We start from the raw sequence: 5,000 nt of genomic DNA, 5'->3' as shown, positions 1-5,000 counted from the left end.
AGGGGGGAGGGGAAAGGAGATGGTGGGTGGGGTAGGGGGGAGGGGAAAGGAGATGGTGGGTGGGGTAAGGGGGAGGGGAAAGGAGGTGGTGGGTGGGGTAGGGGGGAGGGGTCAGGAGGTGGTGGGTGGGGTAGGGGGGAGGGGAAAGGAGGTGGTGGGTGGGGGAGGGGGGAGGGGAAAGGAGGTGGTGGGTGGGGTAGGGGGGAGGGGAAAGGAGGTGGGTGGGTGGGGTACGGGGGGAAGGAGGAGGGTGGGTGGGGTACGAGGGGGGGAAGGAGGTGGGTGGGTATGGTACGGGGGGGTAGAGGGGTAGTGAGCGTTAGGATAATGAATGGTCGTTCGTGGAAGGAAGTGAAACTGAATAATGTTGATCATACCAATCGTTGACCATTTATATTCATGGTTATTCATTACAGTGTTGCGAAATGGGAGGGCCTTTTGAGTTAACAATTCTCTTGTTAAACCATCTGGATTTTTCTTCACAATATTTCGAAATTACGGAAGTATTTTCTATATAGAAATATATATTAGTAAACTGGCATAAGCATAAGGTTAAATCAATGGCGATGGTCTGCCTGTAGGCTTTGGTGGACTGAATTCCGGAGTCGCATTTTTTTCGAACACGAACACATACACACACATACTTACACACATACTTACACACGCACACACACACACACACACACACACACACACACACACACACACACACACACACACACACACACACACACACACACACACACACACACACACACACACACACACACACACGCATACACACACACATACACACTCCCTCACACACACACATGCACACACATGCACACACTTACACATACACACACACACACACATGCACACACTTACACTTACACTTACACATACACATATACACACATCTTAGACGGTGTCGAAATCGATTTTTTTCTCCAGGGTATAAATAATAGGTAAAGGCAGATGGCAGAGGCGATTCTGAGGTTATATGAACTTTTTTCCCGTTTATTCAAGGAAGTGGTAAGCAGGAGAGGCTCAAATATAATTATATAAATCTCAGATGAACATTCGCTATTCAAGATCATGTTTCTCCAAAGATACACTTTTGCATGATTAGGCCTGTTGTAAACATCATTCGAATTATCATTATAATACAAAATATATCTTGCTAATAAAATCAAGCAATCACCTTAGCCGATAGTACATGTATAAATATGGCGTCACGGGGGGGGGGTATACATTCACCCCGGTATCAACTAGTAAAAAAGTTTATTGAAATATGTGTCGACATTGTGACTGATATGAAACAGTTATACTAATCCCAAAGATAATCGCATCACAATTTGTCAGAAGATGACTTGTGCTTAATAAAGCTTTTCAAATATCAAGGTTTAATAGCTGGATATTAGTTTATATTTTGGCAGGGAAAAAACAGGTATTCCATATAAGTCATTATGTCATTACTCCGAAATGAAAAGTTAATTAAGTTAAGAGAATGTTAATAAAGTGACATACAAATGTTGAAGAACGACTGGTATCAATGTTACTGATTTTAAATATTCCTAATTTCTTAAAATTGTCTTTACATACATACGATCGTTCTTGTTTAGGACAAATCAGAGACAAATTTTACTGTTACTGGTGGCACCCCAATCTATCTGACAGCATATCAGATTCAAAAATATTACAGAATGAAACAAGCGTATCAACACACTTATGGCGTGAATGGTTATCCCTACATGCTTGTCACTTCTATTACTTATGCTATGAATATTATAATTGGTCCAAGATAGACAGGAGTTGATAGTAATTGAGAAATTTGGTACCTTTTGCTTGTTTGATTAATTGCTGCTGAGTTTAAAGGGCGGTACATTGTGTTGAATGTTATCAACGTTAGGAGTTATATCATCACAATAAATTTGGTTCCACTATGTAATAGATTTAGTTTTATTCCTATGGATCACTGAATTGATATCTGTATGGTTGTAATATACGTTACTGTTATCTGCATAAAGAATGAAAACTTACTTATGTTCCCAATACCGCTAAAATATATTGAAAAGAGAAGCGGTCTTAAACTGGATCCTTATAGTAAGGCCTACACCATTGACAGACAAATTGACAGACAAACAGACAGAAAAAGAGAGTGAGGGAGGGAGGAGTAGGGAGGAATAAAAGTACAAAGAGAGAGAAAGTGATGGTAGTACTAGAGGTTAGACATCATATGTATTGACCAAGTTCTCTGCCTATTTCAAACTTCCTATTTTTATCTCATTCACTGCAACCTCAAGTCATCTGAAACAGTGGAAGGGAAAAAGTCAGTTCTAAAAGAGAAAAGATAGTGATAAAAAATATCAACCTTACATAGATGAGGGAAATACAAGAAACTTTTCCATTTCTGATTATTTTATTTTCAAAACAGATCTAGTACACATGATTAACATTTCTTTACCAAAATTTACTCCGCTATAAAGTGGAATCGACTATCAGTAATACATAAAACCATATCCTTTATTAGGGATATGATAAAAGTAGAGTTCAGCTTATTCATAACATAACACATGTAATGCAATGCATGTATGGTGAATATGCTTCAGTAAATATCAGGTAATATCAAATTGTAGTTAATGACCATTTCAAGCAATATATGTACACAAACACTATAACCTTGCAAAGGTTCTGAGGCAAAATTGCAGCGATAAACAATGATTGCCAATTAACACATCAAAGGTCAAATTATCTTTGATGTGGTAATTATTGTTGTTTTTGAAAATAAAATCATTCTTGATTTTGTTGTGTTGATAAATAATGACCTAAAGTAAATATATTTTTCCCTAGTGCTTGCTAGACAATGTTTATTTTAGCATGCATAATTAAGTTAAATTCTAGATTGTAAGTATATTACGAGCCATAATTGTATGCAAACTATAATTACATTCAGAACCTGAAAACAATGCTAAAATGTATACAATTTGCACAAAATAAATACACTCTTAGTATATAAATAACAATATGGCATACCTAAAACAGGATCATTAAAACAACTAGTCAGAAATGAAAGTTTATATTAGCACTGCAAAACATATCAACTGGTGTTTATATGTTACGATGATATGTTTGATGTGCATTACCAACTTTCAGGAAGTTGAATTACCATTAAATGACAATGACAACTTCGTTCAATAAATCTCTATTACAAATATACATTTGTAGCCATCTAGGAAAGAGACTCCCAGCTTCGTATTAGAGAACATTGTGCTAAAAATCTAAAAAATATGAAAAAGTGTGCACATTCGTTAAAGGCTTTGAATTATTATACTGTAAGTGTAATACAATAATAATAAAACTTGATAGAAAATTCAATCTACACTTCTTTCTGTCCTATAACTATTCCCTCATGGAAATGTTTGTGGTGTATCACTACTGTTATGATATAATGACTTCAAGTGCCATGTGAAAGCACATAACATGTCCTTAACGTTCTATATTAATTTGGTTCCATGGCTATTGGTTGGTGCAATATTTAGATATGGCCAGAATTTTCACATATCTTACCTTTAAATAGTCTCTTTTAAAAATATATGTATATATTAATAATTCTACTAGACTATAGATCATTCAAATCAAGTATAATTTCATGCATACCTGTTTATTGCTTAATGATTTGCCTTTTGTCATTCACTCCCTTTCCAGGATCTCCCATACAATATGAATATTGTAAGCACATCATAAAATAAAGCATATTTCTTGACTAGGGTTTTCATTCAGTCATCACATCATATTCATACCTTTATATATTCACTTCATATAAGATATTCTGTCGAGTATAAAACTTGTATTTCCAAGACCTCATTCAAGCTGAAGAATTTGATATCTCTCACAGAGCTCAAGAGACAGAAAAAGAGATTCTGAAGTACCCTAAATACTACTAACTCACTAAAGAGTAAGATTCAATATGTAAACAATGAGAAAAATCATTAGTGAAAAACAACAGCACAGAGAGAGGACTCCCATTCAATCTTAAGAGCCTTCCCCGTCTACTAAGTAATTTTGAAATGCTTGCATGTAATATTAATGTAGCTACAGGCATTTTCATTTCCTCTTCTGTATAAAAGAGAAGTTACAGATGTTATTTACTTTGATGAACTCAGACAATATACTAATCCTTACATATTTTCAAAAACGAGATGAACTTTTTCCTCATTAGACTCGGAGGGCTTTCAACCCTTCCTATACAAAGAAAGCTACAATAAAAAAATGCTTGAATATAGTTTTTTTTTTTTCAAAGAAAACCACACATTACAGGCTCCTTTGAAACAAAATTAAAATAATAAAATTAGTATTACTGAATAAATTATATATTATAAAGATGACTTGCACAATGAATAGCCAAGATATGAAAAATCATCATCACTGTAATTTCACACAATTACACACACACATAGCATTCATTTTCTATCCAACTTTATATATCATAAATCATATGGTTTCATGTGATATGATGTTCTTGCCTCCATTCCTATTCTTTTAAATAACAGAGATAATAAATACAAAGTACATACAAAATTATGCATATAATTTCAACTGTGTTTTAGTTGTTACCGACTAAGATTTTTTGATAAACATAATATTAAAAAATAATGAACCTAAGTAACGTAAAGAGAGGGAGAGAGGGAGAGAAAGAGAGAGAGAGAGAGAGAGAGAGAGAGAGAGAGAGAGAGAGAGAGAGAGAGAGAGAGAGAGAGAGAGAGAGAGAGAGAGAGAGAGAGAGAGAGAGAGAGAGAGAGAGAGAGAGAGAGAGAGAGAGAGAGAGAGAGAGAGAGAGAGAGAGAGAGAGAGAGAGAGAGAGAGGGAGAGAGAGAGAGAGACAGAGGGAGAGAGAGAGAGAGACAGAGGGAGAGAGAGAGAGAGACAGAGGGAGAGAGAGAGAGAGAGAGAGAGAGAGAGAGAAAGAGAGAAAGAGAGAGAGAGAGAGAGAGAGAGAGAGAGAGAGAGAGAGAGAG

The 5,000-nt window shown here is 35.8% G+C and overlaps 1 protein-coding gene across 1 annotated transcript in view; it reads right to left on the bottom strand.

Annotated features, from left to right (window-relative positions):
* Positions 1–2,385: 2,385 nt before the first annotated feature.
* Positions 2,386–5,000, bottom strand: part of LOC122252101 (E3 ubiquitin-protein ligase TRIM23) — an 18,356-nt gene continuing 15,741 nt past the window's right edge. The window contains exon 11 of the mRNA XM_086550347.1: positions 2,386–5,000. This exon is cut by the window's right edge and continues 1,376 nt beyond it. The gene's annotated coding sequence lies outside the window, so the exon portion shown is untranslated.

The sequence above is a fragment of the Penaeus japonicus genome, unplaced genomic scaffold (genome assembly GCF_977035675.1).
Source record: "Penaeus japonicus unplaced genomic scaffold, GWHDUDI00000001_assembly GWHDUDI00000023, whole genome shotgun sequence".
Lineage (NCBI taxonomy): Eukaryota > Metazoa > Arthropoda > Malacostraca > Decapoda > Penaeidae > Penaeus > Penaeus japonicus.
The sequence above is the reverse complement of the archived record's forward strand: the minus strand, read 5'-3'. Positions and strand labels throughout refer to the sequence as shown.